The 17292-nt window shown below is 37.9% G+C and overlaps 1 long non-coding RNA gene across 1 annotated transcript; it reads left to right on the top strand.

The window, feature by feature from the left end:
• Nucleotides 1–11217: 11217 nt before the first annotated feature.
• Nucleotides 11218–11715, top strand: LOC129755631 (uncharacterized). Its single transcript, XR_008739294.1, has 2 exons — nt 11218–11479; nt 11560–11715. It is a non-coding gene; the product is annotated as an uncharacterized LOC129755631 (long non-coding RNA).
• The last annotated feature ends 5577 nt before the right edge of the window (nt 11716–17292 follow it).

Raw genomic sequence — 17292 nt, 5'->3', positions numbered from 1 at the left:
CCAAGCAGAATGATAGACACGACATCCGTTTGGAAGGAGAATCCTGGCCTTCCTGCTCTGGTTTTGCACCAGAACAGGGAGAATATTTCGGAGTTCCAGCTAAACAAATATGTTGTCGCTGTTGTTCTTGTTCTGTTTTTGGTGTTTGTGTTTTTTTTTTGGATTTTGCTCCAGAAAGTCCGGAAGAGGTTGCAGCAAATCCTTTCTGCCGGATGTGTGGCTTTACAAAGCTTTTTCCTGTTCACTCTCCTCCTTTTGCGAGTGATGGTGCAGCAGCAGAGTTGCCAAACAATGCCAGTGCTTCCAATTTGTTTTTTCCTTTTTCAAATAAAATATGGAATCTCCATGGTCGTAAATGTGTCTCAGTTGACCTGTGGATGTCTATAGAAATAGGTTGAAAGTAAAGCACCCTAGATGTGCCAGAATTTGAACGATGTACTCGGTTTGCGTTCCGTTCCAAGGCGATATATTTCATCATTTCGTTCCCGGGCGCTCTGTGCCACACAAAACCGGAATAGTTTTCTTTGAATATTCAACGCGGTGGCTTGCAGCTGCCAGGAAAATGATGGTACTCACTTACGCCATCTTTCTTCTATTTCTTTTACTTTCTACATCCCTATGCTAGTAGCTTAGTTTTCGCTCGTTATATTTGAGTTTCTCACAACATCTCAAACAGCAGCAGAACATCCATCTATCCCAAGTTTACAGTCAGCAACCCCCAAAGGGTCAACACTCTGCTCTGCGGCAAGTTCCCATCCGCGCTCTCTGGTTTTTTCCTACCCTTCCCCATCCTTTCGATCTTCTCTCATATCCGGCAGCAGCAGCAAACCTCATTTGACACTTCCGCTACACGGACGAGCTAAACTTTTCATATGTTATGGAGGGAGCGATTTTCATTGCACATTGCCAAGATGATTGAGCCACTTCTCGTCGAAATCTTTCGAATTTTTTTTCTCTGCTGTTTCTGCAGTTGTGTGAATGTTGGTGTGATTCGAGGATTTTATATGCATTTGCATGTTGGTAGCCAGAAGCTATATTCTACCATGATTTGAAATGTGAAGCACCCGCAGATCCACCAACAGAAGCAGGAACCAGAGTCGCAAATAATTGATGCTGTCAGACAATATAGTATTGCAAACCCAGCTGATGCTTGTTATCAAGGAAATACGGTTTTCGTAACAAAACCAAGCAATTTTATTACAAGCTCCTTTAATACGACAGGAATGGTACCGATATCAATGCCAGTGTTAAACAAATAGTTGTCAAGAAGGGTAATATATACCAATACATTAGTATTTTATGTAAATTCTGACATTTGCTTCTTTTTTAAAGTTACTACAAAGTTACTAATAAGAGTTATTGAGTTTTCGGGGTCTTAATATTGTATGTGTGCATTTGGGTGTGTCGAATTGCAACTTTTATCGAATTTCAAAACGCCTGCAGACTAAAAAGTTTCATTTTTGGTCAAAACAAACGACATAATATTTGCAGATTTTTTAAATTAGATTTAGGCACCCGGGTTTTTATTTATAACTTATTTCTCGTTACTCCTACCGTTTTGTATTTTTTTTTATTTATTTATTTATTTCGTCAACCGTAACGTAGACAAGTTTGATGCATGTGCATTTCCTTAAGAACAGGTTTAAGCAGTGTCTGCTGTACAATTTTTCTTAAGAGTTTAGATTTCTTCGATTAAAATATTGTTTGAGTTTTTGCCGAGACATTGTAAAGTCAATGGTTTCGCAGTGTTGATTGTAAGAGGCCATCATGCGATTTATTGGCCCATTTTTCGCGTATTTTGTGCGATAGTGATTAATTAAAAATAAATTTCGATTTCGGAGTAGCCAAGAAGGTGCATAAACGTATGATCTAAGTTCGCTATAGTTGTAGCCAGAGCATTTTCCAGTAAGTTGCATATATCACATTTGCATCACGTTTCCATCTGGCGAAAGCACCTGGTCCTGTGCTTGCGCGCCCACCTATTTAACACTTTCGTCGCCACGCTCATTTTCGTAGTTTTACTAGGCGGGCCCAAATTATATCTCGGAGCGACAAAATAAAGAAGGAGAGTCCTCAGCTTTGCAGTGTGTGGCTAAACTGAGCGGCTAACATGAGCCCAGTCAGTGATGTCAATCTTCTAGATTTTTTCTGGATCCTCCAGACTTTTTGGACTTTTGCCAGACATTTTTTTTAGGTTTCCAGACTTCCAGACTTTTGTCATTTCTTCCAGACATTTCCAGACTTTTGTATTTCGACATGAATTTTCAGAGGAAATAGTAAAAATTCAAAATTTTTGTTGCAAAATGGCAGGAAATGATTCAAATTAGCAATTGAAAAGTGAGGAATGCCACGAAAATGGTAGTAAAACAGGAAGTAAAGCATAAAACGTAGTACTGCCGACATCACCACAACACGGAGGATAAAGTATAGTTTTTCCAACTATATTCCGCCTATATTGAACTTTATTTCTGTTTGATTCTCGGCCAACTATAAATATTAAACTTTGAACTATATATATAATAGATGATCTGGTTGATTTTTTGCATTCAACATTACATATGATAGATTCAACTATAGCCGAACTCAACTATAGTATGATTGATTTTGTGCATTCAACTACACATGTGATAAATTCAACTATAATTATGTAATTGATTTTAACATTTTGATTTAACAATAAGTATAGTAGATTCAACTATACTAATTTAATTGATTCAATCATAAATATTATAGATTCAAATATACTAATATAATTGATTCAATCATAAATATTATAGATTCAACCAGATCTATATGATTGATTTTTTTTGCATTCAAATATATGTATATTATTAAGATTACTATAATACAGTTGGCTTTAACACGTTCGTCGCCACGGCACCCATATTCGGGTGACGGGTGTATTTCGTGGGGGAGCCCGTCACATCAAAAAGCGTGTGACGCTCTCTTACTTGAGTTTACCGCTCAGCACACGTATCAAATTTCTCTGACAATTTCTTTGGGCCCGGCTAGTAAAACTACCAAATTGAGCGTGGCGACGAACGTGTTAAGTGGTGTTCTATTGCTACATCAAAATTAATTTTATGCATCTTGCAAATTTTTTTTTTTTCCATCACTCATTCGTCATCCAGTTTGGATACATCAAGGAGGTACAATGAAAATGTTCTGTCAGACTCCAGTGACGGAATTGTTCCCACTCGGGTGAAATGTTGTTCGAAGGCCCTCCGGAAGCTTCCAGTGCGGAACCAGTAAGCACATTTGGCCCGAACTATAGATTTGCGAATGATTTCCTGCAAAAAAAAATCTTATCTATCACTGATTTAATAAAAATGGGACAAGGCTCACGGAGTTATTTTAGCTTCTGGCAGACGGTGACTTCATTCTTCCATCATCTCATCTTCTCGGTCCCCACCGCCTTCAAATGAGATGCACATCCAACAGATGAACCGGGTTGTCTTTACCCTGTCCGGGGATCCCGGCGGTGGAAAACAAGAAAACAAAATTATGTTAAATTGTGGTGCTTCATTATAAAGCAAATAAAAATCAACTGCATTTCGATTATTGGTATAACAAGGTGAAATAGTTGGAACAAATGTCGTCTTTTTTCTCCGTAAATAGTCTCAGGTATAGAATGTATCATAATGATGAAGTTATAAGTGATATTCCCTAGACTGCAATGTTGCGATCTGGCGACCAAAAAATAAAAGCTACAAAAATCGCCATCCAGACTTTTCCACATTTTTCCAGACATTTTTTCAAAATCTTCCAGACATTTCTGAAAAACAGTTGACATCACTGAACCCAGTAAGCGCGTCCTCTCAGAAATCGACAGAGCATGCAAAAAATTGAGAGTTGAGTCACCGACCTTAGAATAAAACGGTTAATTTCGGCGACACTCCGGGAACGCAAATATTCTCATTCGGTTTGTCCTGCCGAGATACCTAGAGGCAACGAATACGAATCCGTACATGCGAAATCAGTTTGAATCGTACACTCGTACGGTGTGCTCGCACTTTACCCCCTTCTTTTTTATATGCGTGCTTTCAATCGTAGCAGTCGACTCCTCAGGCAGGCAAACACGCGTCTCGAAGGGAAACATACGATTCGGATTGTGTTCGTGTGTTTCTCTGGAGGGCGTGTCTTAGATTATTTCGTGGCACTCAGCCAAGGCACGCGTATGGTGTGTTCCTCTCTGCCGATTAGATGATGCAAAATCGTTAGAGAGATCGATACGATCCCTCTGTCGATTTGAGTTACCTCTCTGTCGGTTCATGTTCACTGGGTTGCTGGGCGCTGTTCCAGCGCTTCGCTTGCCAGATTGGTCACCACCACTCAGTCCATTAGCAGATCCACCCCGTATGGGTCACACGTTGAAAATCATTTGGTCCTTCGAGCCGGATCTTGGACTAGCTTTGTGTGGCCATAAGCAAGTTGAGCGTATCGCGTGGCTCTGACAACGCAATAGCCGTAGACACCGTACACCATCGGTGGGGTTACCGTACGCGGTCCCACCATAAAGATCGTTGTACGAGTGTAAAGAGCGTGTCGCCTGGCTCAGACAACGCGATTGACTCCATCATCGTGAGCACATGTGTGCTCTAAATCCAAGTCACGACTTTGTTGGTCGTGTACCGTATAATAGTGTTGTTCCCCTATAGCCTTTTTGACACCGCGAAATGAGCGATACGCTCTTTACACTCGTAAAACGATCTCTATGGTGGGACCGCGTACTTAAATGTTTCCAAATTTTAGGTGGCATGCTTTTTACTAAAATGTTAAATTTTATAGTCTTTCAAGTTTGAGGATATTTTTGATTACGATCTATTTTTTCTGACTTTTGAAACTGAGAGTTGGATCTAATATCAAGTTAAAGTCCTATATAGCCAAACTTTGAAAAGTTCCTTTTTACCACTGAGCATAAAAGGTAGTGTGAATTTTTCAATGTTTCCCGATCCTCCAATCCGTTCTTATGATAGTGATGCAATTTCCTTCGAATCACAAAATTGATAACATTCAATTCTCAAACTGACTGGATAAATTCCTTACCTCTTTAAAAATCAACCAAAGATAAATAAAGGTGATTTTTTATCAGTTATATGACTTTCTATTGGTGTTATCGAAACTCATAAAAAATGATGTGGTAATGGTAATGTTTTGAGTTTATCGAAAATTTTACATCCATATTGCTTGAGTTGCTTAAAGAAAATGACATTTCAAAACAATTAACGGTGCATGAGCAATCATTTAAGAAAATATTAGAATTGTCTTGATTCTGATGCAACAAAAAACAAATTTCGTAAATATGCTTTTTACCGACTAATTGCAGCACCCCATAGAGACAATCATATTCAAGTATCCATTTTACTGGTGCCACGTGAAAAGTACACTGGCAATGAAAATCGGCGCCAAAACGTCCTATAGATAGATGGATGAACATTAGAAAGCCTTGATTGCAGTTGGCGCCTTCTTACTCTGGTTGATTCGAATGAAAAAAAAATGGAAATTGGGTGCCATGACTTTCATTTGATACGAATAAAAACTAAAAATTAATTTTCAAATTCCACAAAAATATTTTCGAAATTATCTCTTCGTTCTGTTTTTCTTCGCGTGAAGACGAACACAACAAAAAAAAATCGCATGCAAATCGGATGATCCAGTGAAGAGTTTTGCGTGTTCGTACATTTCTGTCTCTCTCCCTGTTTTATATCAGAATAAAAACCACTTTTTTGACCAAAACGTGATTTTTATCTTTTTTTTAAAAAAACGAACACACACATATAGGATTTCAGTGAAACTTCATGTTTCTTTGAAGAGATCTAAATTTTACTTAAGACTAAAGCGTACATCTTTCAAGGATATAATGGCTAGCATTTTACTAATGCTAATACCACCAACCCACAGAAAGAGTAATATGTATGCCGTGACCGAGACTCGATCTCATGACCTCTGGCTTAGAAGACTTGAACGCTATCCTCTAGGCCACGGTCGGCGGCCAAATAAACCAAATAAAATCTTTAAAAATTTGAAAAATGCCCTGACTTTCAAAGGGTAGGTAGTTTAACATGATTTGCATCCGTTACAATAGATAACTCATTTTTTTTCAACTTGGCGTTCAGTTCGGTCTGGTTGAACCCAGGCCATATATAGGTTTCAAATCAAAACTCGTGTACCTAAATCTCATTTTAAAAATCTGCAAACATTTCGTCAATTTTTTATCAACACGAAAACTTTCAAGACTACGGGCGTTCTTAAATGCGAAAAAAATTGCAATTCGACACATTCTAGTATGCGTGTAATTTCTCATTTAAAAGATGTGCAACCTGAAATTTGTTTCTGAGGTTTTCATGCATCTATTTCCATCCTAATGTGCATATGTATAAGCCATTTTTTTTTATTTACGAAATTTTATAAAATGGAGAACTTTTATTACATTTTACCGAACAGTTATTTTTCACCGAATGATCGTATTTTTGGTAGTGTTCATTGAAATAATTATGCTGTAAATTGTGTTCCGGAATTTCTTTTGAGTTTTTTTTTTTTTTCAAGACGACTAACAATAACAAAGGCGCCCAGCTGCTATTCTACGAGAAATGTATAAGCTCATACCAGGATTAGTTTTGTAGTTCCTATAGTATAAATTTTTCTGCAAAAAAGAAATCTCTTTATCATTTATACAGAATCAATATGAAAACACCAATTAGGTTTTCAAGTGAGCGAAATATTAAAATTTTGAGCACCGGAAATTAAGCTCTTAGGGCCCTTAAATCATCCTGATCTATAATGTACTCACTATTACATGATGTACAAATTGTTCCTCAAGTTTTCCCATCTTTAAATTTTCGATTTTGTACTATAATCAATATTAAAACGTTGTTTTACTTTAACTTGTTGACTCGGGGCAAACAGAGCACCATTGATCGGGGCAAGATGAGCATTGTCTACCGTAGAATCTAGCAAGGAATTCAACTTGATGAAAGCAACTGAATTAAAGAGCCGCAGCATGACAAATTTCATCTGACGGTTTGGCCTAGTGGGAAGATTTCGGAGAGGTAATCAGTGGACTCGAGTTTGATTCCTGGTCGAGGAGATTTTTTTTTTCATTTATTATTCATGATCGGTTATTTTTATTGTTGGCTAGTCGCATCATCCGCCAATCAGAATCATCAGAAAAATAATGTATAAGTGTATATGAATTGCTTGTATTCAACAAACACACAACATTATTGTGTGGATTGGGTTGATGATTCATACGTCCAAGACGAAGTACATGCTGGCCTGCGGATCCAAGACCGACCAAACCCGCTTGTCCAATAATAACAAGGTCACGATCGACGGCGACCAGCTGGAGATAGTCGAATACTTTGTCTATCTCAGCTCACTGGTGACCGCAGACAATGACACCAGCCGTGAGATCCGGAGGCGAATTATCAGCGGAAGTCGTGCCTACTATGGACTCCACAAGCAACTGCGGTCGAGAAGACTTAGCCCTCGCACGAAGTGTAACCTGTATATGACGCTTATTAGACCGGTTGTTCTCTACGGGCACGAGACATGGATATTGCTCGAGGAGGACCTGCGTACACTCGGAGTATTTGAGCGACGAGTGTTAAGAACCATCTTTGGCGGCGTACAGGAGAATGGAGTGTGGAGGCGAAGGGTGAACCACGAGTTCGCGCGACTCTACGGCGAACCCAGTATCCAGAAGGTGGTGAAGGCTGGCCGGATACGCTGGACACGTTGCGAGAATGCCAGACGACTGTCCTGCAAAACAGGTGTTCGCTACGAATCCGGTAGGAACAAGACGAGCGGGGGCGCAACGAGCGAGGTGGTTAGACCAAGTGGAGCGTGATCTGGCGAACGTAGGGTGCCCGAGAAATTGGAGAACGGTTGCTATGAACCGAGTGAATTTTAGGAACTATGTTCGTCAAGTTATGTCTTGAGACGGAATACTATGTAAATAAATAAATAAGCAACATTATTTTGTTGATGCTTTGTTTGATTGATGCTACGACTCACTGGTTAGTGCTACATGCATCGATCATGAATGGTGAATGAAAAAAAATCGCCTCGACTAGGAATCGAGCTCGAGTCCTCTTACTACCTCTCCAACTTCTTACCACTAGGCCAAATCGTTAAATGAATTTTGCCAAGCTGTAGCTCTATCGTATCAGAAATAATAACTTAAGTCGTTTACAATGGCGTTGAGAATCGCAATCCCAACTGCATAGTGAAAAGATCGTTTGAAGTCAATTTAAATCGGATATGATAAAAAATCTGCCATGTTTGTAAATTTTGAAAAGATTTTTCTCTCGCGCTGTTTTCTAGTGAGAAAACTATCGCCATGTTCTCTCTGCAACCAGCAGTGCATCCAGGTGGCTGAAAATCTGATGAGAATTGTGAGATATTGACCAACGAGAGAACTGGAAAATATTGTCGCTGGCAACAGTTTCGTCGTTTTCAGAAAGAAATGAAATTTATGTATGTATATTGCCTCCGCTTTAGTAGGTAAATGCTGTTTTTTTTTTCAACTTTCATACGATCATTCTATAATGTGTATAGAACGTACAGTACCGTTCATAATTGTATAGAATTTGAAAGCACGCGCACTGTCACTTTGACTTTGAACTTCCAAACTTTTTACTCTGATGATATTTGTTGATCAAATTTTCCGCGTAAGATAGAGCAACTATCATACCATCATATCACGAAATTTGAGTTTTCTAAAGATAGTATGACCACAGATAAAGTAATTCTACGAAATCGGACTTTTTGAACTTTTACCATTCAAACTGCAATACGTCAGAAACTATGCAACGTTTTTTATTGAAATTTTGCAGAGTGATTGTTGAAATTCAAAGTTAACATGTCTGTAGATTTTGATAAATTCTATCGATGGGATCAGAAGTGACGCGATATACAATATTTCAGGCATGAACCTAAAACTGCGATATCTATAGAATATTGGACGATTCATGAGAACAATATCTTTTCCATCCACAAATCAGTCAAATAATGCCTGACAGAAGTAATAAAGAAGAGAAAAAATTTAATAAATGATCCATTGGGTTTTGAAATCAGAATCTCACAAAATTGTTTAAGGTTTTTCATTGAACAGATTTACTGGTAGTTGAGCATAAAATATGATTTTGCTATGGAAACATTCGTCCAAAATTCTATAGAAATCACATTTTAAGGTTCATGCCTGAGGTACATCGCATAACTTTTGATCTCATCGATAGAACTTTTCAAAAACAGATCGATAGAACTTTTCAACAATCCCTCTGCAAAATTTCAATAAAAACGTTGCGTAGTTTCTGAGATATTGCAGTTTGAATGGTAAAAGGCCGAAAAGTCCAATTTTTGTAGAATTACTGTATCTCTGACAACACTATCTTTAGAAAGCTCAAATTTCCTGATATGATAGTGTGATAGTTGATCTATCTTACGCTGAAAATTTGATAAAAAAATATGTTCAGAGAAAAAAGTTGTGGAAGTTCATAGTCAAAATGACAGAGCGCTAGCTTCAAATTTCTATACAATTCGGAACGGTACTGTAGGGGAGAGTGGGAATACTTGATCCCCTTTTCTTATTTTCACCATATCTTTTTATAAAAATTTAGCAACTCGCCGTCTTTGACATTTTCTGACAGCTTGTAACTTAAAGTTTCTATGCTCCAAAAATTAGAACGATACACTCAGAGGAAATCTTATTATAAATTTCATAAGATACATCTTATGAACCCCTTTTTTGCGTCCAAACTAATTTTTCATAAGAGTCTTATGAAATTCTTCCAATTTTCATACGATGTTCTTATGAAAAATAGAAGAAACGGCATTGTGAAAAAATGATGAACACATTCATTCATAGCATCAGTTTTTTTTCATCATCTAACAGTACGAAGCAATCGCCAGTTCATAGTTATTATAGTTGTCCTTTAATGTTAAATGTTATTGTTATCTCCGGAATGGTAAGTTCGATTTGATGTTTTTGGTGTGAACGTTGAATATATTAGTAAACTAAAATACATTATTTGTTTACTTTTCAGCAAGCTGATCGGCAAAAAACGAAAGGTCGAAGATTGAGATGCGGCAAAAAAAAAACTTTGATGGAGCCGTCTGTTGATGCGCTGCTGATGGTGACAATGCAGGATTTAATTTTAAACGAATTTGACAAACAATAAAGTGAATGTTTTCAGCACGATATAACGAGAATTTTTCTTATTAGAAAGTGATTTACTGTTTCCATAAGAATCTCTTATGAAAAGCAACAACCTCTCATTGAAGTAGGCGTTCATCTTCAGAATTCATTCGCGTCATAAGACAATCTTATGAATTTCATTAATTTTTCTTATGGCGCCACTTCATAAGAGAATCTTATGGCATACATAATAGTATTTTTCTGAGTGTACTTGAACCCGTTGATGAACTAGAAGCGTTTTCGTGGGAGTAAAAAAATTGCGATTTTTCTGAAGTTAGGGGAGACTTGATCCCCTATTGAAGGAAACTTGATATTTTATTCAGGAAGCCCAAATCCTTGAATAAAAATCAAACAAAACCCCAAGATAGAATGTTAATTGACTATTTTGGTCATGTTTGTTCTCATTTCACAATTTATAGCAGACATAAGAAGAAAATTCTATACCTTTGTCTCAACGCTAATAACAATGCATACTTAAAGGCGCTTTTTTTATAATTAAGAGAAAATTAATTATTTTTGCCCTTTTCTTCAGACAATTGTTTGATAAATATTAGTTTTTGGATAATTTCGTAATCAGCAATCATAACGATCAATTCAGAAGAAGAATATGCCGTTTGGAAGGGGGATCAATTGTACCCAACTCTCGGGGATCAATTGTACCCATAATCCACATTTTAGAAAACTTTTTCTGAAAAAAGTTGAGAGTTTTCCATTGCTCTGAAAATATGGCATTATGAAGTTCATTTTACGCTCGAACGATTGATACATTGGAACAAATATTTTTTTCATAATTTTCCCATGTAAGGAACACTTCAAAGTGGTGAAAAAAGATCTTCAAGTTACATTATGTGAAATTTTTCAAACAGTTCAATTACTCAAACAATTATTTTGTTAAAAATTTGTAAACTACGGGCATTGTTATTTTACTCATTTTGGCACATTTTTCTAGATCATTTGATCTTTGTAAGACATTACAGTTTCGAGATATAGCTAAGGAATCAAGTATCCCCACACTCAGGCAAATTCTTATTATAATTTTCATAAGATGCGTCTTATGAACCGCTTTTTAGAGTGTAATATTGTGTTTCATAAGAGTCTTATGAAATTCCTTCAGTTTTTATATGAACATCTTATGAAAAATAGAAGAAAGGGCATTGTGAAAATATAATGAACACATTCATTCATTCTGTCAAGTTTTTCATCGTCTAGCGGTACGAAGCTTTCGATTGTTAGTTATAAGTTTTCCTTAACAGTTGAATGTCATTGTGATCTTTCTGATTGGTAAGTTTGAGTTGATGTTTTTGATGTGAATGCTTAATATATTTGTAAACTAAAATATATTATTTTTTGTTTACTTTCAGTATGCTGACCGGCTAAAAACGGAAGGTCGAAGAATCGGATGCGGCGAAAAAAATCTTTGTTGGAGCCGAGGTGTTGATGTGCTGCTGATGACACTTTGAATGATTTTATTTGAAACAAATTCGGAAAACAATAAAGTGAATCTTTTCAACGTAAAATATCATTAATTATTCTTATTAGAATTGACTTTCTGTTTCCATAAGAGCATCTTATGAAAAGCTACAAACCCTCATTGGATTAGGTGTTCATCTTCAGAATTCATTCGCGTCATAAGACAATCTTATGAGTTTCAATGATTTTTCTTATGGCGCCACTTCATAAGAGAATCTTATGGCATGCATAATAGTATTTTTCTGAGTGCAGGGATCAAGTATCCTCATTCTCCCCTATATTAAAACAGCATCAGAATATAGCTACGAAAATGTTTGCTGGGGACTTCATCGAGCTGAATTCGCTGCTAGATTCTACGGCAGAAAATGCCCATCGTGTCCCGATTTATGGTGGGTGCTTATAATGCCCCAGGGGGGGGGGGGGTGGGTTAAAATGCATTTTATCTATTTCTTCAAGTATCAGCCAGATAGGAAGAAAATTTCTTTAGTGTCTGATTTAAATTAGACTCTTCCTATAGGACTTGTGTAATTTATCAAACCCCCTATGAATGTGTAGTTGTGCATTAAGAAGAACAAGAAACACGAACTAAAGTTTAAACTGGAATTGATTTCTTGAAGAGTATTTTATAATAGTAGCAATTTTGTAATGGAAATTTGTAGTAATTGTTGGCTTCAAATCCTGATTTTTTAATAAAAAAAAAAGACACAAATGACATGAATGTGTCTTTAACTAACCCAAAAAAAAAATTCTCAATAAAAACCCATTCTAAAGACTAGGTGGGGTTTTTTGTGTCAAGATTTGAGTTTCAATTAAAAAGGTTTATTAAATTGCAATATTTACAATTAAAAATTAGTATCAATGTGGGAACGTCATATAGTTACTTAAAATGAAATGTCTTAGGGCTTGAGTGAATTCGTTCAAAATTCCAAAGCCAATTTTCTGACATGTTTATTGACGCTTATTCTTAAACACCTTTTGCGATAAAGTAGCTTACCATTACTACGGTAAATTCATTTCTAAAACTGAATATTCCCCCCTGTCCTCGTTCGGCTTTGCCATCAAGGGAATCCAGACCAAGGATCAACAAACTCTGAAGCAATCTTTCGCGAAAACGTTTTTAATCCTTCAGGAATCGCCTCAAAGACTGTTTCTAGTGACCAACCATTCATAATGTTGATAAGCAATCCATATTACAGTCCGATTAACAGCTCCTAGAAACCAACAGTAACAGTTCTAGGGCGAGCTCATTGAAAATTGATCATCCTCGGACGGGGATTTATGGTTTTTCATTACCTTTCCCAATCGCTTCGATTCCGGATCGGCTTGAACCGGATCGCCCGAGATGGGATTTGTAAGTAAGTAATTTTATCCCCGGAATATGGAGCGGAAGTTGTTACACGGGCCCTTATACCTTCTTCATTCATTCGTCATACCCAAGCAAGTGGAAGCCGAATGCTTTTCTTGGAAGCGAAGGATGAAAACCACCAACCAGATGATAGCTAAAAAGCTTTTACTCGCTGTCCGAATTTTTTTTAGTAGGAAAAAACGATTGGATGCTGTTTGGTGAGGCATGAAAGATTTTTCCCCACCACAATCTAAAACGGTCCACAACGGGGGGAAAAAAGGAGCGGAACTGTCGCCACTTCATCTTATTTTTCTCTTTAAAAAAAGAAAGAAATCCAATCCCTCCCCGTTATTATTATCGTCGCTCGTCGGAACCCCTCTGGTGAACGATTTCCGGTGAAATGAAATGCGTTTTTGTTCCTGGGGCAGTGGGTGAAAATCGGGAGCAAAATGGAGCTTCCGTGTAAGGGACCAAATCGAAATTGAAAGGAAAACTTTGGTCCCAGATTTATTTCGCTGCTGCTTTCCTTTTCACTTACCCTACTCAAAAAGTGTGGAGCTGGAGGAAGCCAAAGGTTCAATTCAATTGCTCTTGAGGTAATTTGTTCGGTGGTCGGAGCTTAATGGATTTCGCATGACCTTGCATAACGTTGCGAAAACAAGAAGAAAGAATTGATGAATTGGTTTCCGATCGCTGGAACCGTTTACGAATGTGATGTCGATATGTGGAATAGAACTTGGATTTCGTTTTTCACTAAAAAACCCAGCCTCAAAACTAAAGAATTTTCGACCAACATGAAGAGTGTTCTGAAGGTCCACTCTAAGAATTGTCGTTGGATCATAAATAAATAAAATGATGGTTCACATTAAGAATCGTCGTTGAATTGGGAGGACCACCATGAAGAGTGTTCTGAAGGTTCATTTGAAGAATTTTCGTTTGATCGGGAGGACCAACATGAAAAGTGTTCTGAAGATTCACTCTAAGAATTATCGTTCGATCGGGAGGACCAACATGAAGAGTGTTCTGAAAGTTCACTTGAAGAATTACTATTGGATCGAGAGGATTGACAAGAATAGTGTTCTGAATATTCACTTTAAGAATTATCGTTGGATCAGGAAGACCAACATGAATAGTATTCTGATGGTTCACATTAAAAATCGTCGTTGAATTGGGAGGACCAACATGAAGAGTGTTCTGAAGGTTCACTTGAAGAATTTTCGTTTGTTCGGGATGACCAACTTGAAGAATGTTCTGAAGGTTCACTTGAAGAATTACTGTTGGATCGGGACGACTGACATGAAGAGTGTTCTGAAGGATTACTTTATGAATTTTCGTTGGATCGGGAGGACCAAAATGAAAAGTGTTCTGAAGGTTCACTTGAAGGATTACTATTGGATCGGGAGGACTGACATGAATAGTGTTCTGAAGGTTCACTGTAAGAATTTTCGTTTGACCTTGAGGACCAACATGAAGAGTGTTCTGAAGGATCACTTCATGAATTATCGTTGGATCGTGAGGACCAACATGAATAGTGTTCTGAAGTTCACTCTAAGAATTATCGATGGATCGTGAGGACCAAAATGAAAAGTGTTCTGAAGATTCACTCTAAGAATTATCGATGGATCGGGAGGACCAACATGAAGAGTGTTCTGAAGGTTCACTTTAAGAATGACTGTTGGATCGGGAGGACCAACATGAAGAGTGTTCTGAAGGTTCACTTGGAGAATTTTCGTTGGATCGGGACGACTGACATGAAGAGTGTTCTGAAGGTTCACTTGAAGAATTTTCGTTGGATCGGGAGGACCAACATGAAGAGTGTTCTGAAGGATCACTTAATGAATTATCGTTGAATCGTGAGGACCAACATGAATAGTGTTCTGAAGTTCACTCTAAGAATTATCGTTTGATTGTGAGGACCAAAATGAAGTGTTCTGAAGATTCACTCTAAGAATTATTGATGGATCGGGAGGACCAACATGAAGAGTGTTCTGAAGGTTCACTTTAAGAATTACTGTTGGATCGGGAGGACCAACATGAAGAGTGTTCTGAAGGTTCACTTGAAGAATTTTCGTTGGATCGGGACGACTGACATGAAGAGTGTTCTGAAGGTTCACTTTAAGAATTATCGTTGGATCGGGAGGACCAACATGAAGAGTGTTCTGAAGGATCACTTTAAGAATTATCGTTGGATCGGGCGGACCAGCATGAAGAATGTTCTGAAGGTTCACTTGCAGAATTACTGTTGTATCGGGAGGACTGACATGAAGAGTGTTCTGAAGGATCACTTTAAGAATTATCGTTTGATCGTGAGGACCAACATGAATAGTTTTCTGAAGTTCACTCTAAGAATTATCGATGGATCGGGAGGACCAACATGAAGAGTGTTCTGAAGGTTCACTTTAAGAATTATCGTTGGATCGGGAGGACCAACATGAAGAGTGTTCTGAAGGTTCACTTTAAGAATTATCGTTGGATCGGGAGGACCAGCATGAAGAGTGTTCTGAAGGTTCACTTGAAGAATTTTCGTTGGATCGGGACGACTGACATGAAGAGTGTTCTGAAGGTTCACTTTAAGAATTATCGTTGGATCGGGAAGACCAACATGAAGAGTGTTCTGAAGGTTCACTTTAAGAATTATCGTTGGATCGGGAGGACCAGCATGAAGAATGTTCTGAAGGTTCACTTGCAGAATTACTGTTGTATCGGGAGGACTGACATGAATAGTGTTCTGAAGGATCACTTTATGAATTATCGTTTGATCGTGAGGACCAACATGAATAGTTTTCTGAAGTTCACTCTAAGAATTATCGATGGATCGGGAGGACCAACATGAAGAGTGTTCTGAAGGTTCACTTTAAGAATTATCGTTGGATCGGGAGGACCAGCATGAAGAATGTTCTGAAGGTTCACTTGCAGAATTACTGTTGTATCGGGAGGACTGACATGAAGAGTGTTCTGAAGGATCACTTTAAGAATTATCGTGGGATCGGGAGGACCAAAATGAAAAGTGTTCTGAAGATTCACTCTAAGAACTATCGTTGGATCGGGAGGACCAACATGAAGAGTGATCTGAAGGTTCACTTTAAGAATTTTCGTTGAATTGGGAGGACCAACATAAACATTTTCTGATGGATCACTTGAAGAGTTATCGTTGTATCGGGAGGACCAACATGAAGAGTGTTATGAAGGTTCACTTTAAGAATTATCGTTGGATCAGGAGGACCAGCATGAAGAGTATTCTGAATATTCACTTTAAGAATTTTCATTTGATCGGGAGGACCAACATGAAAGGTGTTCTGAAGGATAACTTAAAGAATTTTCGTTGGATCGGGAGGACCAAAATGAAGAGTGTTCTGAAGGTTCACTTGAAGAATGACTGTTGGATCGGGAGGACTGACATGAAAAGTGTTCTGAAGATTCACTCTTAGAATTATCGTTGGATCGAAAGAACCAACATGAAAAGTGTTCTGAAGGTTCACTTTAAGAATTATCGTTGGATCGGGAGGACCAACTTTGAGGATTTTCGTTGGATCGGGTGGACCAACATGAAGAGTGTTCTGAAGGTTTACTTTAAGAATTATCGATGGATTGGGAGGACCAACATGAAGAGTGTTGTGAAGATTCACTAGAAGAATTATGGTTGAATCGGGAGGACCAACATAAACCAACCAACATATGGCCGCCGCCCGTGGCGTAGAGGACAGCCTTCAAGTCTTCTAAGCCAGAGGGTGTGAGATCGAATCCCGGTCACGGCATACATAGTACACTTTCGGTGGGTTGGTGGTTTTAGCATTTGTAAGATGCTAGCCATCATATCCTCGAAAGATGTACGCTTAGAGTTAAGAAAAAAGGAATCTCTTCGAGGAAACATCACGTTTCATTGAGATCCTGTATGTGTTTGTGTTCGTTTTCTATAAAAAAAAAGTGTTCTAAAGGTTCACCTGAAGAATTATCGTTGGATCGGGAGGACTAACATGAAGCGTGTTCTGGAGGTTCAACTTTTAGAATTTTCGTTGTATCGGGAGGACCAACATTAAGAGTGTTCGGAAGGTTCACTTTAAGAATTTTCGTTGGATCAGGAAGACCAACATGAAAAGTGTTCTGCAGGTTCACTTAAAAAGTTTTGTTGGATCGGGAGGACCGAAATGAAGAGTGTTCTGAAGGTTCACTTGAATAATTATCGATGAATCGGGAGGACTAACATGAAGAGTGTTCAGAAGGTTAACTTTAAGAATTTTCGTTGGATTAGAAGGAACACATGAAGAGTGTGTTGAAGGTT

Source organism: Uranotaenia lowii, chromosome 3 (genome assembly GCF_029784155.1).
Source record: "Uranotaenia lowii strain MFRU-FL chromosome 3, ASM2978415v1, whole genome shotgun sequence".
NCBI classification, from domain to species: domain Eukaryota; kingdom Metazoa; phylum Arthropoda; class Insecta; order Diptera; family Culicidae; genus Uranotaenia; species Uranotaenia lowii.
The sequence above is the reverse complement of the archived record's forward strand: the minus strand, read 5'-3'. Positions and strand labels throughout refer to the sequence as shown.